At 40.2% G+C, this 19,222-nt stretch overlaps 1 protein-coding gene across 2 annotated transcripts in view; it reads right to left on the reverse strand.

Annotated features, from left to right (window-relative positions):
• The window catches only part of LOC131685214 (protein peste), a 48,398-nt gene extending 32,275 nt beyond the window's left edge, over nucleotides 1-16,123 (reverse strand). The window contains exon 1 of one of the 2 annotated variants that reach the window (XM_058968781.1): nucleotides 15,492-16,123. The gene's annotated coding sequence lies outside the window, so the exon portion shown is untranslated. Of the gene's footprint in view, nucleotides 1-14,764; nucleotides 14,904-15,491 lie in introns of those variants that run through there. The other variant, XM_058968783.1, reaches the window with a different exon arrangement.
• Between the last annotated feature and the right edge of the window lie 3,099 nt (nucleotides 16,124-19,222).

Consider the following 19,222-nt stretch of genomic DNA (forward strand, 5'->3'; position numbering starts at 1 on the left):
CATTTTGTATTTCTATTCCTCGCCTACCAATTTTCACTAATTAAAAAGGAGACCGTTTCATATAGAGTATTGCTTTACTGGTGGTTTTGGGGCAAAACTAAACCGATTTTGAATATCGGGGTATGAAAACACATCTACGTGATTCAAGGAATTTGATTTTGGAGACATTTTGTGATAATTGAACTATTTATCAAAAATCAATATGTAAGTTCACTTCAAAAACAAAATAATGCATTCATAGTGAATTTTTTTCTAGAATTCATGTATTTATCCTTTGGATAAGGCGATGCGTTCAATCGTGAAGTAAATATTGAACTATACAGATCATCAAGTAATTCACCTAGTAGTGAGATAAAAGACTTCTCATACAATTATACTCGTGGCATCACCGAAATAAACTATATTTTTAAATCTTAAACCTCTAGCAAAAATTTGGCTCTTTGCAAAATTTAGATTATATTGGTTATGGCGCAAAAATTGCTACTTACATTATTTATAATCAGGATGTAAGGAATAAATATATCGCATAATATACCTATAAAAATAAGGTCTCGGCATAAACCATCATTTGCCATTCCTCACATGCCCTCCCCATCTCTATCTCACTCTCTCTTTCTCTCCCTCTCTCTCTATCTCTCTCTATCTCTCTCTCTCTTTCTTCATGTTGGTGGCAACTGTCACGACTCACATCTATCTTGCTATTTCTCTATCCATTTCTAAATTGTGTGATAAGATTCTCTGCTAATCTTTATTAATATTCAAGCAAATTTCATGTGTGCGATGTAATTGTGAAGGTTTGAGAAAACAAAACTATTTTTTGTCTGTTACCCTATTATTTTCTTTGCATTTTAGTGTACAAGAGACTCGCGGAAACAAGGTTAATAATACATCCTACATGTCAAATAAAATATTTGTAGTCCGAGAAAATTTGCAAAATATTTGCCTTATGGGAAAACTATAACTATTTTCAAAGTGAAATTGGAATTTCGAAACGTTGCACTATGGGTAGACAGGTGACCATCGAAAACTGCATCAACTCAAATTTAATTCAGTTCTATTCAAAGCTTGTATAAACACTATAATAAAGGAAATTCATGGCTATCTCAGAAAAATATGTGGCTTAACTGGGAGGTGGCACTTTTTGGCACTTGCGATATTTCAACTCTTCGTATCTCTATTGAATTTTGAATAAAACATATGCTCAAATATGTCATGTGAAAACTAAGAACAATATTGTATTGGTATGAACTTTCATGAAAAATAACGGATCAAAGCCCAAAAATATCCACGAATTAGATCCGAGAAAAAAAGTCTCCCAAAGTCCCCACTCTCAATGGGGGATGCAAGTACAAGGTGTCTGCTAACTAATCGTCGTCCATATCTGCTCTATACTGAGTACACTTCAATTGAAGTTTCAATGGAAGTCACAATTAGAGGCATTGGATAATTCAGCACACGTTTCGTTCGAGTTTTCCATATTGTACACGTAAATTAGCGAGGATTACAATCAGAGTTTATGCATTGGACAGATAGTTGATCTGACTACATTTTTGAAATACTGACAGTTTGAACCATTTATTTTTCACAGTATTGCATTGTGCAGGGCTTATTTATCCATATTTCCTGAACGAGAATTCCGAACGAAACAATATGCAAGCTATAAGAATGACTGGAAAGAGACTGCATTATAATCAACTGAATGCACGCCTTTTATGCTATCGACATAGCCTAGACACTTCACATTATTTATTTTAATTCAAATGAAAACTTTGAAATATCTACTTGTCTCTTTTACAAATCGCATTCTCCATCTTTTGCTCTCTGTTCAAAGGGCTTTCGTGAGATTTTGTCTACTTTCCGAATCTGTATAGTATTTGATATAGTTATGACATATTTGGCGAATGAAGCTTCGTCAAATCGTTGTAAACGTCACGAAAGAATGTGTCATGTGACCTTGTCTCATTTTACTATAATCAATGGCGCGTTAAATTACTGGACCAGCAAATTCTATTCTGCACAATTTTTTTCGGGAATATGTGACCAAAAAGTAAAATTTGAATTCCAAAGCAAATTGAACGTTCCAGGTTCCTGATAACTAATTAAGGTCCATCAATAATGTTGAAACACTAAATAATCTTAAAACGACGCTGTCAAGTTAAGAAGCGTGAAAACGAAAAGACTAAAATAAAAAAAGGATAGCAGCCCTAGAAATCCCATTGTATATTAATTAGCCTTTTCTCAGAAGATAAGATTTTCAAAAACATTTCATAATTTTCTGATGCAATGGTTCTCAAATTCAAGATTGGGTTATCTATTTTCAAAAATGTTTTTAACTTTAACTTTAAATGATCATTGCATTTTAATTAATTATTTCATTCAGTATCTTTTTATTCATTTTGTTCACCTGCGTTCATTTTATCTACTTTGTTATTTTCATCATTTGGGTTCACTCTGACCAGATTATAATTTTCGTGCATTTTATTCATATCATTCATTTAACTTATTTTATTCACTGTTTTCATTTAATGCATTTTATTCATTTTTTCCAGCTCATTCATTTTTTCTACATTTTATTAATCTGAGTATTTTTTCAGTTTTATTCATTTCATCCATATAATTTATTTGACGCAATTTTTTTTCTAATAATTTATCACTTTTTTACATTTAATTTTTTATTTCAATCATTGCATTTTATTCGGCTCATTTTCTTCTTTTTTATTCATTTTATCACTTCAGCTCATTTTGTTTATTTGATTCGTTTGTTTTATTTATTATTTTCATTTTTTATACATTTTATTTTCTTTGTTCATTCCACTCTTTTTATTCATTTGTTCCATTACATTCATTTGATCTCCATTGTATTCGCTGCATTCATTAAATTGAATTGATTCATTTGATTCATTTGATTCATTTGATTCATTTGATTCATTTGGTTCATTTGATTCATTTGATTCATTTGATTCATTTGATTCATTTGATTCATTTGATTCATTTGATTCATTTGATTCATTTGATTCATTTTATTCATAACTTTAATTTTATCCATTTCATGTTCTGTCATTCGTTTTATTTCATTCAATTTGTTAGTATGAGTCAATTTATTCTATTAATCTTATAACTATTTCTAAATATAATCTTTGTTTTTATTTAATAACCTAATCTAATTTGATTCGTGTATTTTATAATTTTGATGTACATTAATTTTTCTACTCATTTTATGAATTTAAAAACCTATTATTTCATTTTTTGCTTTACTTTTTTATTTCGTTCGTTTTGTTGATTTCTATAATTTATTCAGTTTATTCGAGATTTTATTCGTGCAAGACTAGAAACTGTTTTCATCGTACCTCTAGTTGGGTGCCTACTTCTCAAGAGTTCTGCAAACTAATCCAGTAGTGAAATGTGTAAGAAATGTCTCATCTCACTGCTAGGTGGATTAAATCGGTTTTTTTTCTAGAATTGATCATTTACTTCACCTTTGAAGTTCTGTAAGAAATCTATCTTTCATCCTCAAGACTTAATATTTTGAAAAAAAAAAATATATTTCGTCCAAATAGTGCAGGAATTTAAACATATCCTTCAGTACAACGGGAGTTAGTAATATTTAACTTCTAGAATTATTATGATGATGGCCCCACCTCATTTTTTCACAAAGATATAAGCTGAACGATTTATCTAGAAGAGAATTCAATATAATTAAAAGCCACCTTGCACACCGATATTTGGAAACGGACCCCACTATAGAGTCTACATATTTTTCATAATAAATTTTGTATGGTACCGAAAATACCGATACTGGCGGTGGCCTACCCTTGTTACTGTTCTGTCGGGTTAACTAAGGCTTGTATCAACGAATTGATGTTGGTTTTAGCAAGCTTGAGAGGTATCTGCACTTTAAAAAATATAACACTATACGGAGCAAGAAAACGTGCAAACAATCGATAAACAGTGTTGACAGTTTGTGCCAGTTATTTAAACCCTATTATGAGGATAAGTCCAATCCAACGATATCTTGAAATCAAATGGTATTTTCGAATAGTATTGAGTTATTCGCATTCAGCCCGGGGACAACTTGACAGCTTCCATATATTGAACTCATAAGCAAATTTTGTGGTGATTTGGTGATGTCATGGCGGCTCGAATGGAACAAAATTTAAAAAAGGCGCATCCCATTTATTATTTTCTATATCTGTAAAAAATGAACAATTTAAGCATTTCTATCACCAAATTTATTTCACTGTTCAAATTAGAAACTGTCCATACCTTAACAGAAACATATATTCCATTTTGAATCTAAATAATCCAAGAAAAATAAATCGATTTTCAGAAATACAAGAAGATGGGTTTCAAAATCGAGCCACTTCAACTTATGTTGAAATTTCCGAAAATCTTCAGAATCGAACCAACATGAAATCCTCCTGTAGACGCCGTCAATTAGTTTTCTGTCGGACTGGAGCTGAGTAATATGCGAAATGAATTCTAAAGGGATCCGTCCCAAACCATCGCAAAATCTTTTGAACAGAATTATTGCAAAAGTCAAACAAAACTCTGGCAGGAGTCGAACATAATTGTATATTCCTGGCAGCAATCTTGCTAAAACCGGGCACTACCGGTTTGCTGCCAGAATTCTGGTAAAAGCGCACAAATTTTGCTAACTGTGTAGAAAATCCTACATATTTCGTTTATATTCCTAAACAACATTCTAGAATTCTTGACGTTCTTAATTAATTTGAAACAAGATGTCATATGTTCACGAATTGTTTGGCTTCATGATTTACTTTCATTGGCCAAAATGATTTTCATTCATATTTCTCTGGCAAAAAGCACTGCTTACACACTTCACACAACAATAAAACCAAAAAAACAACGACTTCCAGCTAAATTTATAATAAGATTTATGTACCTTGCTGACAGTTTCCAGTTAGGGATAATTTTTTCTCTAATAATTGTTTTCTTTATCCACATTTTGGAATACGCTTTTTCTAAATGTTGTTCTTGCTGCATTGACGGCGTTCATAACACACGTAACGAAACACGCTTTTCTCTTGAAACTATTTCGTTTCGTTGTTCGTGGTACTCGTACGGAGAAGGCATACTAGCGCCACCATCAAATTAGTGGTACATATATGAAACAAGCACTATCTGTCAAGTTGTCCCCGGGCTGTTCGCATTACACACGGCCGTTTGCCAAAATTCAACGAACACCAACGAATGTCAAACTGACCATACTCGAGAGTTGCTTCAGTATTTGAGATTAGGTTTCCGGGATCATATAAGTAACGGGGTGTTATCTTTCTTTCAAGCTAGTAATGAGACTGTAATTGGTCGCTTATCGGTTTATCGGCCAATTAGACAACATGTCACCGCTAATCAGCCGTCGAACGATAACACCTGCCGGGAAAATTCTGTTACCCTAGAAATTCCAGCTGCTGTCAGTTTATTAGCAAATGTATTATGAGAACAGAAACAAAACTAAGATTATTTTAAACTTGTGGAAGATTGGGATCATTGCATACCTGAAAAGCTACTGCAGATGATCAAATCAATGATATCTCCCCTATATCAACGCATTGAAATAAACACTTAGCTGGATCCAAACTGAAGATTAAAAATATTATATCGGTAAATTGGTCAAGTGCTCCCAATCGCGAAGTGATAAAGTCAATCGTCCGACACTATAACGACAACTCTATCGACGAAGGGCGTATTGAATCCAACAGGTGTTACGGCTTATGAATGGTTTGAAATTTTTTGCTTACCGCAGTAAAAAAATTGCAATGATACAACCGTTGGCGCAGGTGGTAGGCCCACATGATCTAAATATGTCACTTGATAAGTTATTACCGCGAATTCCTTCTAGTCGCGTGATAAGAAAGAGATGGGAGGGTAATGGTTAAGGCATAACAGAAATTTCCTGACGGACTTTAAGCGTTTTCCTACAACCATTCATCAAAATTAATTATAATAGTTAATAATAAGGAAAATAATGAATGTTCTAATAACCGTTTGCTAACAAAATTAAAGGGTTGTGTACAGGACACACCCACGGTGATAATAAAAATGCAGCTATTTTCATGTGCGTGCAATGTGATGTGTAAAGGAGCATTCATCCATCAAAACTACACCCAAAATGAATCTTTGGGAGTGGAAATGCATATGTTTTTTTTTTGACGATAGTCCCACCTCATACCCCCACAAAGGTGTGAGCTGAACGATTTATCTAAAAGATAATTAGTATTTTGATCCATAACAAAACCAGTTAACAAAAAAAAACGGACTGGCTCAATTTGCAGACATAGCCTTTCCTTCAAAAGAACGTAACCAGATACATTTCGAATATTCCGCCAACAACCAGGGTCCATCAAGAAAATTTCCATTCCAGGAAGATACTTGATAGAATCGGGAAATGAACCCAATAGCTTCCATTTCCGATAATTATCTGTAAGACTCCTCCCGCCTGACCAAGACATCGGTACTACCACCTGCTAAGGTGAGAAGTGACGAGCCTAGTGGCAGTGCAGAGTCCAGTCGAGTTATATCATCCACATCAGGCCCCTTTATTGAAAGTTGCCTACCACTAACCCAAGGCAATCTAGGGATATTCCTTTCCGGGAATACTTTCTCTCTCGAACTGTGAGTGAAAAACTCCCAAATGATGCGTATGTGTTCAACCTCATATTTATGCCATACAATATCGTACCACACAGCTACACGCTCTCTCAGTGCAGAGATAACTTGAATAACACTTACCAACGTCACCATGTTGTCTCTTTTGTGATCGCTGCTGCAATGATGAGAAGTTTATATAGCTCATTCAAAAGGCTTCTCATCATGTGTCGTTATGGCCTAAGGTGTAAATTTTAGCGAGTAGAAGATTGTCGGTTCCAGTCCTGTAGCTACCCGTTAATCTTTTTTTCTAGTAAGACATAAGTAAAGAGGTGCTTTTAGCGAATAGAAGTTTTGTCGGCTCTAATCTAGATGTCTGATGGCAGGTTTTTCTTACTAGAAGATTCAGGTCATGAGCTATTTATAGCAACGAAGAAAAGAATGAAACAAAACAAAATGCAGACAGTTGTTTCCGATCTTTTGAACGGTGCAGACCGATTCACTTCACAGTGGTGTTCGATGTGTTTATTCAATGAGTCAGCCTTTGTGCGTTGTTTGCAGCCGTTCTGCTGGTGCCGGTAGCAAATCCAGTACATTGTTCTCGCTGGAGCAGAACAATCGACGTTACTACAGATAAGTTTTGTTAGCCTTTTCATTCCTTTCGTGTGCTCTTTCCCCCTCTCTACTGTAATCTTATAAAAAAATACATCTATACATTCCCGTTTATGTAACGCTCTGCCCTCGTGCTTAAATGGCAGAAGGCGAAATACCATCTGATGTCATCATAGAAGTCCCTGATCCCCCTAACACTCGCATTGCTCCCCGTATAAAGCAGTACCCACAAGGTTCCTCTGGGCCATGGGTGGTATATTTCCGGACCGGAGAGAAACCGATTAATATATCAAAACTTTCTCGGGATCTGACTGCTAACTACCCGGCCGTAACTCAGATAACACGTGTTCGGGCAAACAAGATACGTGTTATAGTGAATGATCTCGGCCGGGCGAACGAGATTGTTTGCTGTGAGCGCTTTAAGCGGGAATTTAAGGCGTACGTACCTGCTATGGCCGTAGAAATCGACGGGGTTGTGTCCGAACTGGGCCTGAAATGCGAAGAACTGTTGGAGCACGTGGTTGGCTGCTTTAAGGACCCCTCACTTCAACAGATTAAGATCTTGGAATGCAAACAATTGTATACCGCAAACACCGAGGGAGGGAGGACTACCTAATCTCTATCACTCTCGCTTCGGGTGACATTCGCCGAGCCTTCTCTTCCCAATTACATCCTCCTTGACAAAGTTCGCCTACCTGTTCGCCTATTTGTACCGCGGGTCATGAGCTGCAGCAATTTGCAAGCAGTTGGGCCACACAGCCACATATTGTGGAAATAACAAACGATGCGGCAAATGCGAGGGAGAGCATGTGGATGACTCTTGCGGCAAAGAAACTGAAAAGTGTATTTGCTGCGGGGGCTCTTCGCATGCTCTTAAATCATGCCCTGCGTACAAGCAGCGCGGGGATAAAATTAAGCGATCACTTAAGGATCGCTCGAGGCACTCTTATGCAGAAATGCTAAAGAATGCTTCGCCATCTGTCCGTTCCGAAAATACCTTTGCTCTATTGGCTCGTGTGAATCTGACGATCCAGAAGAGGGATCATCTTTTGCTAACCCGGGGGAGTCCAAGAAGAGGAAAAATCTTTCCTCCCCTAGACTACCTCGTAAGGGTCCCAAGATAGCCTCCTCTGAGAACGCGCTAACTACATTTGATAAACTCAACGGAAGTGCTGCCCTAAAGCCGAAACAAGTTGCTCCAGGACTTGGAAATTCTAATTCCAACAATCCATCACTTCCAGGGACACCAAAAACCCCAAGTATACCCTTTTTCAAACAGACACTCAGTCCAGTAACGGACTAATGAAATTTTCTGACATAGTGGACTTAATTTTCACAGCTTTAATGTTACTGATCCTCTTAAAAGCATTGTGATGCATTTTCTCCCTATAATGCAAACATTTTTGAAGCAGTTGACTGCTGAATGGCCCCTCCTTGCAGGCTAAGTCATCGAACGAGGTCACCGATTCGATCACTGTTCTACAGTGGAACAGCAGAACTATCCTCCCGAAAATCGATTCCTTTAAATTTTTACTAAATAGTTTAAAATGTGATGCTTTCGCATTATGTGAAACTTGGTTAACTTCCGATAGAAATCTTAACTTCCACGACTTAAATATAATTCGTCTGGATCGAGAAAACCCCTATGGGGAGTACTTTTAGGGATTAAAAAGTGATATTCTTTCAATCGAGTTAACCTCCCTTCGAGACCAGGCATTGAAATTGTCGCTTGTCAAGTTCTAATCTAAGGCAAAGACATTGCTTCCATCTACTTTCCTCCTAGAGCCTCGGTAGGGCACCGAACGCTTTGTAATATCACGGAATTCGCGGATTCTTACACCACAAGCACGCGCGAGCGCGTTGGATTTATCGCTATGCTCGACATCGCTACAGTTAGATTGCAGGTGGAAGGTGATCCCTGATCCCCACGGTAGCGTTCATTTGTCTATCGTTATTTCAATTGCTAACGGTTCAAGACCATCGGAAACAATCAATGTCTCGTATGACCTCACACGGAACATTGATTGGAAGAGTTACGCGACCGCGGTATCCGTTAAAAAAACGAATCCACTCAAGAGCATCCTCCGGAGGAAGAGTACAGGTTTTTGGCTGGCTTGATTCTCGACAGCGCGAATCAAGCTCAGACTAAACCAGTACCGGGCGCGAATACCCATGGACGGTCTCCCACCCTGTGGTGGGATAAAGAGTGCTCAGAGCTGTACGCGGAGATGTCCACTGCATATAAGGCCATCCGGGAAGACGGGATACCCGCTAGTTATCAACAGTACGCGTCGTTAGAAAGGCGAATGAAGAGCCTAATGAAAGCCATAAAACGCAGTTATTTGCGCCGGTTTGTCGACGAGTTAACGAGAACAACAGCGGGGTACGGCTCGACGTATGCGTAACCGAAACAGTACCAACGAGAACGTGGAATATTCAAACCGCTGGATATTCGCTTTCGCCAAGAAGATCTGTCCGGACTCTGTCCCGGTACAGGAAACGTACCGCGCCGCGTCTCCTCACGATACCGCGAACGAAACACCGTTTTCGATGGTGGAGTTCTCACTTGCTCTCTTATCATGTAACAATAAAGCCCCAGGGCCAGACAGAATCAAATTTAACTTGTTAAAGAATCTGCCAGACTCTGCCAAGAGACGCTTGTTGAATTTATTTAATAAGTTTCTTGAGGGTAATATTGTCCCTCATGACTGGAGGCAAGTGAAGGTCATCGCCATTCAAAAACCAGGAAAACCAGCCTCCGACCACAACTCGTATCGACCGATTGCAATGCTGTCCTGTATTCGGAAGTTGTTCGAGAAAATGATCTTGTTTCGCCTCGACAATTGAGTCGAAGCAAATGGCTTACTGTCAAATACACAATTTGGCTTCCGCAAAGGCAAAGGGACGAACGATTGCCTTGCGTTGCTTTCTACAGAAATCCAAATGGCCTATGCTAACAAAGAGCAGATGGCATCAGTCTTCTTGGAAATTAAGGGGGGCTTTTGACTCAGTTTCTATCAACATTCTGTCACTTGCAAGGACCATTACAAGATACCCTGGACAATTTGTCTGCTTGGGCTCTTCAGCTGGGTTCTCCACGGAGAAAACTGAATTGGTTGTCTTTTCTAGGAAGCGTGAGCCGGCGCAACTCCAGCTTCTATTAATGGGTGAAACGATCAATCAGGTCTTCACATTTAGATATCTCGGGGTCTGGTTCGACTCTAAAGGTACCTGGGGATGTCACATTATGTATCTGAAACAGAAATGCCAAGAAAGAATCAATTTTCTCCGGACAATAACTGGAACATGGTGGGGTGCCCACCCAGGAGACCTGATCAGGTTATACCAAACAACGATATTGTCGGTGATGGAGTACGGGTGTTTCAGTTTCCGCTCCGCTGCGAACATACACTTCATCAAACTGGAAAGAATCCAGTATCGTTGTTTGCACATTGCCTTGGGTTGCATGCACTCGACCCATACGATGAGTCTCGAAGTGCTGGCGGGCGTTCTTCCGCTAAAAAATCGATTTTGGGAACTCTCATATCGATTGCTCATCCGATGCGACATTCTGAACCCGTTGGTGATTGAAAACTTCGAGAGGCTCGCCGAGCTTAATTCTCAAACCCGAATTATGTCCTTGTACTTGTACTCCTTCTTCATATACTCCCAACCGTGTTCGTTTCTTAGATACTTCTGATTCTACTGTATTCTTCAAAACATCCATGAAGGAAGAGATTCGTGGAATCCCGGACCATATACGTCCGCAAGTGATCCCCAATATATTTTATAATAAATTCCGAGAAGTCGACTGTGACAAAATGTTTCACACTGACGGATCAAATCTCGATGGGTCCACTGGCTTCGGTTTCTTCAACAATACTATAACCGCTTCATTCAAGCTCAATGATCCCACTTCAGTTTACGTCGCAGAGTTAGCTGCAATTCAGTACACCCTTGGGATCATCGACACTCTGCCCACAGATCACTACTTCATCATTTCGGTCAGCCTCAGCTCTATTGAGGCTCTTCGTGCGATGAAACCCAAAAAGCAATTCCCGTATTTTCTGGGAGTCCTTGTGTACGTTATCTGAAAAATCTTACCAGATTACCTTTGTTTGGGTCCCCTCTCATTGCTCTATCCCGGGCAATGAAAAGGCCGACTCTTTAGAAAAGGTGGGTGCATTAGATGGGGACATATAGGAAAGACCAATCTGCTTCGACGATTTTATTTAGTAAATGTCGTCAGAGGACACTCAACAGTTGGCAAACCTCGTGGAGCTTGTACGATGGCTACATTCATGTTGTCTGGGCTTCCACCGAGTATTGTGACGCCAGGTCTCTGTTAAAGGATTCCCCAGACCACCCAATGTCTCAGTCCGGGATATGCTAGAAAATCGCGATCTCCCCTATATGTCCCTTATTTACAATTTCATTAAAACGATAAATATCCAAATTTAGCCCCTCTCTTTTATTTCTCATTTTTAGAAGTTCCCTGTCCTGCCTTTTGGAGCCGACCTGCACCAGAACGCCATTATGTGTCCGCAGTCGTCCTTATCACGCCTGCATAAAAAGAACTTGTAGAGAAAGTGACCCGATTCCCCGTGGATCCGATGAATTTCACCCATCAACCCGTTTCTTGACATCACGGTAGTCTGAGGCTCTAAGTCATGTAGCTGATTTCCCGTTCGCCCTAAAGTTTGTTCTTCTTTCTCTGTCATCATGTTCTATCCCTGGCGTAACTTCTGCTACACCGATGTTGGAAAAAATCAAATTTGTATTTTGTATTACTAGTTTTAAGATAGCTGCAAAATTTCTCATACACACTTGTTCCCCTTCTTGTATATCAAATTGTATTCCTAATTATAAGATAGTTGTAAAAATTTTCCTCTTTATATCAAAAACATACTTCAACATTGTCACCTCCTAGTTTTAAGATATCCAAAATGTTAAACAAAAGAATTTGGCACCGCCAAGCTAACGCATTTGTGCCTATTGAATAAATGAACTGAATAAAAGAAGGACCCGTATGCCAGTATTGGTCTAACAATTGTTGTGTAGATCCACTGAAGGTACTTGGGTTTGAGTGCCCAAGATTTACCGAAAGTCCGTCTACATTGACCGAAGGCCATGCAAGTTTTCTTTCTCCTTAAATCGATGTGAGCTGTCCAATTAAGTTTTGAGTAAAGAATTACCCCAACGTACTTAGCTTGATCTGCGATAATAATTTCAGAGTCAAAGAACTGCAATGGACGAGCTCCGGTTGTAATCCTTCGTTGCGTTAAAAGCACCATTGATGTTTTATTTGAATTAACTGATAGTCCAACATGAAGACACCATTGTTCAACAACACAAAAGGCTTATTGCATCAAATCAAAAAGTGTGTTAATGCAAATACTGGTTTTATATGATAATCATCGGCGAAACCATACGTCGGAAACCCAAGCTCATTAAGTTTCCTCAACACGCCATTGACACACCACCTTGAGGACATCCGCAGACACTAAGTTTCCTTATCTCTACTTGCCTTAACGATGCGCACAGATGTCGGTTGCTAAGCATTGCGTGTATACAGTTCGTAATATATGAAGGTACTCCATGACCTCGTGCTACTTCCAAAATGGATTCGTAAGGCACGTTGTCAAAATCACCTTCAATATCAAGAAAAACTCCTAAACATGATTGCTTTTGTGAAAAAGCTTTTTCAATGTTGTAGACAACATTGTGTAACAGAGTGGTAGCAGACTTCCCCTGCTGATATGCATGTTGCATTGGATGCAGCGGGTCCTCGCACGTGCTAACATCCCGAATGTAGTGGTTGATCAAACGTTCCACTGATTTGAGAAGGAAGGAGGTCAGACAAATCGGTCTAAAGCACTTTGTCTCCTCATAAGTGGCCACCTTTGGGAATGAATTTGACAGTTATTTCCGTCACGATGATGGAATGTATCCTGTTGCAAGACTACAAGTAAAAACCTTTTTCAAAATATGCTCGAAGTGTTCTTATCCTTTTTGTAGTAGAACTTGAATGATTCCATAATTTCCCGGAAACTTATACGGAACAAAACTATCAATCGACCATTTGATCTATGCGCTTGTCACAATTCTACAAGTAAATGCCCAAGAATCAGAACTACCTCAAAAAACTCAAAGGTAGTCGTCAGTGATGGCTCAGTACAGCCTGGAAAGTGTGTCAGAAAGACAGTTAAGTACTACATATTCATCAGACGAGTATTCACCATTAGCAGTGCTAATCGAACTGACATGAAAATCTTTCGATTTCGGAAGTAACCTATTTAATCTACTAGTCCCGTTGAGACTTGAGACATTTGTGCAGAGGCTTTTCTAACCACTTCGCACAGAGGATCGAATGGCATTTCTGTATGCTTTGCGAGCCAACTTAAATGTCTCTGACCCGTGCCTGCGTCTGCGCTTCCAAGCTCTTCTACGTAACCTTTTGAGTCGAACAAGTTCGATATTCCCCCAAACTGTTCCTCTAGACGCATGTATAACTCGAAGCGGACAAGCCTCTTGGTATGCTGCTACTATAAGTGAGCTTGTTTTATCCACGACCTTACCCAAGTCACTTGTAGATTCCATCGTCGAAAGATACCCATGAAATCTAGTCGCTAAGCCCTCTTCGTACAGGTCTCAGTTCGTAGATTTAGGATTACGATATGTGACGATATCTAGCGAGACATTTAAATGATCAACGACGATGTACTTATGATCCGATAACGACGGTTCGAGCTCGTTTGGTACGAGCCAGTTTGTCAACTCAGGCGTAATTCCGTCAGAGCAAAGAGTTGCATCTATCACCTCTTCTCTGCCAGCTCGTGCAAATGTTGGGCGATTTGCTGCATTAATAATGTGCAGATTTGTACTACTAAAGTATTCCATTAATTCGATGCCTCTCAATGAGAAAGGCACGAATGCACCATTAATTGGATTAAAACAGTTTTTGTAATTATTGTTGCATAAAACCTTTAAAAATATCGTACTTAGCTTACTTTTTCCCCTCAACTTTGTATATAACCCTTTAACTGAAGAAAAAATATTCCCAAGTTAAACCAGTGATTTATGACAGCAGTGTAAACCTTCAAAATCTAATACTATTTTCACTGTCTGAATCCTAAATGTGGGTACCAAATCGATGTACATGTCGGGACTGACCGGTCACAGACCTAAACTTAGGTCGTCTCGTTTACCAGTTTACTTGCGGTTCGAGCATCTCAGACCGAACCGGCAAACACTTTTCGCTCTTTCCTAATTGATATAATTGAATCCATTTGTAGTGAAATTAATGCTGTATGTGGGAATCACTTTGTCCACGCGGTCAGCGGCTGATGTATGCCACTATTTTTATATATCGGACCGAAGAATGCCTTCTTCGGACGGCCTGTATTTGACTTATTGAGTTCCTTTATTAAATGATCTTTTGAAGAAATTAAAGTAAGAGCAAGGAAGTCTGATGCGCATTCCAATAACTATAATAACATGACTCTAAGAATGTGTGTGAAAGTCGATTATGAAACATTTCGATTACCTTTATTTGTTTTTGCACAGCCCGGCTAATCCCGCGGTGTCGCTCGGTAGTGCAGTCGACGAAATTGTTACTGATAGTGTTATCAGTTGTATTCATTCAGCGTACATCCGATAAGACGCATCAATCGGTAAAGCAGCTCATAACAATGACGGAGAAATGCTGCACCCGAGGAACTAGAAAAAAAAATCACCGGTGTTTTCGAAAACGTTCAAGTATGGTCGCAAAATATTCGCTTCTAATTGTCTAAAAAACCTGTTGTTATTTTCCAATTTAATGGATAATACAAATGTGAAATAAATTTGCATGGTCGGATGACCTATGGAGGTTACAGTCCCAATAAATAATACAAAAACAATACGAATTTGTTTTTTAACCTCAAAAAAGCCTTTCATTTCTTAGCATAAGGGTCGTTTCATATCAGATTTGCAATATCTTGTTTCAATTTTTCAAAAAAAACATTCTAGCTATCTTTATCGAAAAACACATTTGCCACTTAAAGTCTGTCATATTTGGCTATCATGATTCTCATACTTGTTAGTGTGGCATAGTTTTACACTTTTCGATGCAACGCGATCTATAAGCAATCGGTCCTAATGAGTCGATTCGTGGAATATCGTTATGATTAGCAACGCATGATGCGATACAATATAGACGAAAGTGCTGACAAATCATTAGACGCTAATATGTCGGATATTATGTGATTAAATATGGTCACTTTAAAACTAACCTTGGAATGAGTAATTGTTTACAACAACGTCACTCTGTAAGCCAGCCAGCGCCACCATCCATCAAATACAAATGAATCGGATCAAATTTGCATAACTGAAGCACCGGAGCATGTAGTGATGCGGACATCAACAATAACTTCCGCGCTGCCTGTCACAGCTTCCCAAAATTCCAACAATCATGCAGCCATGGAAACACCGCAGCCCTCCTCAGCGCGCACGAGCGACAAATGCGTTCAGCCTTTTTACGCACAATTTTGGTCTCACGTTTCGCACGAGGCGTACCTACTTCTTATAACAAAGAACCACACCAAAATCACTGGAACCATCAACTAGCCAGGACTACTGTTTAGATAACACGAGTTCTCACGGGAAAATGCATGGGACACTAACTCGTAAATCTATTAATAATATAATGTTCACTCACTGTGAAGTAAAACAGTTTTATCTTTCAACAACTTTTTTTTCTCTAAATGTCTTCCCGGCAACTTCAGTGCAAGTGCGAAACCAAAAAGTAAAAACACGCAAATGTATAGTATAAATAGTCGGCTAATCAGAGCAAATAATCCGGTTCCTGGCTGGTCACACACATCTGCTCCTGGCGGCGACCGTTCTAGTACTGGCGGAGTGTCGCCGCGATGCGATACGTATTAAACTAAAACAAACCGACATTATTTTGTCGAAGAGGAGGGTTCGAATCGAATTCGAACTGGGAAACCGCGTGGAGTGTGGCGCATTCTAAATTGAACACATTTTGCGCGTCGTCGTGCGGCGCCGGTTGCTGTGTTGTGTTGTGAAGTACACACGGAATAGACGGCGGGCGACACAGGCAAATCGCGCGCTTTTGGGGCGGTTTTAATTCTCGCTTCTTTTTGTTTTTGGTCTGTTTTGATATAAAACGCCGGTTTTCGGGGTGTTCAAAAAATCGAGGAAAAACACATTAGGTTGCTATAGAAGAATAATTTTATGTTCAAAAGTTCGGTGGTTTGTCAGAGCTGAGATCTTCTAATTGATGTGCTAATCTAAATAAACAGAAAGCTATGGAAGTGTTGTTGGCATTACGTTTCCGGCTAACAGACAAACATTGTAACAATCAACAGTGAACATAACAATTTTGACAACCCAAGGATTACACTTCTTATCAGTGAGTGTTACAGTAGCTCTGCTTACCAGCAGTGAAACAAGTGTGACTTTCATCAACCAACCCCAATCCTAGGGTACCAGCGGCAGTTTCGATCCTCGAACGTAAACTTTTGCGGCCGTTTAAGCGGTTTCCAATAGAGTAATCGATTGCGTTTCAACCTCGTCTCATCAGGATCTGATTCAGCTCCAGATTGTCGCTAGATCCAAAATGGAAACGGAAAATAGAAGAGTTTTCTATTGTTGCAGCACTGAAACTGGAATGAAAGAGGACCAGTTTCTAACCACATGATAAGAAAAAAGTCAATGGAATCTTCAACAAAAAGCTACAATAGGCGAGAACACCTCCCAGCTAGTAATAATTGTCATAATAACCGAGCAACATATATACTTGATTTGCCGTTAAATCGGGCGCAAACAGAGCGAAGCGAACAAATTGGTGGCTAATTGAATCAGCTGTAATTGAGTGGAAGATGAAATATAGCTTCAGAACTCAGAGGTTTCCTGATATGCCGAAATGATGATGATTTTTTCTTGCAAATAGCATGAATAAAATATGATAGGAGTTTTGCATAATTTTTTTTCTTTGACCCAAAATTTAGTGATGAAAAAAAAACACCTAACAGTACACAGAAAACCAATTCAACAAACACTATAGGATTCGAGATATCATTATAAATTGGCTCAATTGGCACGTTCGCCGTGTGTGGCCTGGGATTTGTGCCGTGCCGTGGTTACGTTAATTGTTTGCTCCGTTCCCAATCCCAACTCCTACTCTGCTCACAACATCAAAATGTGAGTGATGGCCTTTCAAGTCCAGGTTGACATCTGAGATGGGTGGGTTGCTAACGCAGAAGGGTTGCAGGCGCTCACCCAAGGTATCTCATTACATCGCTGTCGCAGCCATTGGAAGGGCTGCCAAAGTTTTGACAATTTAGCTGTCAGTTCGGATGATATCGCAGAAATTGCGGGTTTTCGGTATCATCCGAGCTGAGTCAGGCTCAGCGACTACCAAGAATGTTCTTTCGGTTCCAACATTCGAGGAAGTCAGTAGTGCGCGCGGTTTTTCTCTATATTAATTGTAATTTCACTTGTAAGTTTTGTATGTGGTATATTGTGCTTATAATGTTTTGCCTTTCTCATATAACGAAAGGCTATGCAATCACTCCAAAAATCGATTTTCGAACCAAGGCCCGAAGTACCGAGTGTAATATCCCATTCGATTCAGTTCGTCGAGATGTCTGTGTGTATGTATGTGTGTTTTTTTATAGTAAGGTTAAAAAAAGCTTCAAAAGCCTGGCCTGTAGTGTATTGGCACTGTGTGGGACTCACGACTCACGTTCGTTCCTGACCACTAAAAACATTCCATACTTTTTACGCCCTTCTTCCCCACGGAACTACGTCATCGTATTACTTCGTGGGGGGGGTGGGGGTTTCGTTGCGCTTTCGTCGCACCTCTTTCTGCTGCTCTATCTCGGAGCCTCGCTTGGTTCATGGAGTGGCACGACCTATGAGCTTTGATTTAACTCTCGATTCCTCTCCTGCTTCTTGTCTCCATCCATTACGTCGCCGTTTATTTCTCGTCCCTGTGGCGAGCCGTTTAGGTGCTGATTCCCTGAGCCATTCAGCTCATGTTTCCGTGAGTCATTCAGCTCCCGGCCTTATCACGATCCGCTTGGATAGTGCTCAACGGTGAACTCATCCTACTCCGACCGATAGTTCCCCGACGGTGGAATTTCCCCCGACACCGATACCCGTTTTCTTGAGCCATTTAGCTCTACTAAAATCTTCCAGCTTTACCACTTATCCTACTGCGATTGAGAGTTCCCCGACAACGAAATTTCTTTCGTTACCGGTGTTTGTTTCGTGAGCCAATTAGCTCCCCTTTTCGTCACGATTCTGTCGGGTAGTCCACGGCGCCGAATCAGCCCTATCGTGAATTCCCCGGCGGCAGACCGCTCCCGATGTACGTTTCTGTTAGCCATTAAGCTCCCCGCCTCGTCTACTCGGTCTAGTCCCCGGCGGTGGACTTAGCCTACTCAACGGTCAGCCAACAGATGCTGAGGTCCATCCAGCGATTCCGGGTAGAGCGTAGCTTCCGGTTCACTGGCGCCCCTACGACCCACTTCTGGCTATTCGACGCGGTCTACTCGGTCTAATCCCGGACGGTGGATCTAGCCTACTCACGAGCTACCCGGTAGAGTGTCGAGGTCGGTCCGGCGATTCCTGTGAAGCCTGACGTCCGGTTCGCTGGCGCCCCGACGACCCGAGCCCGGTGCTACATCGCGTACTACTCAACTGGTCCCCGGTGGTGGACCCAGTCTACACAGTCGATGAGTTTCCCGGCGGCGGAATTTCCAATCCTTGCCAATGCGCTAGTTGTCCTCGCAGCCTTCTCACATACATAGTCGACATGGCAGTTGTAATTCAACCGATCGTCAACCATCACACCCAGGTGCTTCAGCGCGCGCATCGATGGAATGGATTGTCCCCCGACGTGGATCTCGAGACGCTGGATTTGCTTACGATTGCTAACCAGCACTACTTCAGTCTTGCGGTGAGCCAGCTGCAACTTGACGTTAACCATCCAGGT

This window comes from Topomyia yanbarensis, chromosome 2 (genome assembly GCF_030247195.1).
Source record: "Topomyia yanbarensis strain Yona2022 chromosome 2, ASM3024719v1, whole genome shotgun sequence".
In the NCBI taxonomy this organism is placed as follows: Eukaryota; Metazoa; Arthropoda; class Insecta; order Diptera; family Culicidae; genus Topomyia; species Topomyia yanbarensis.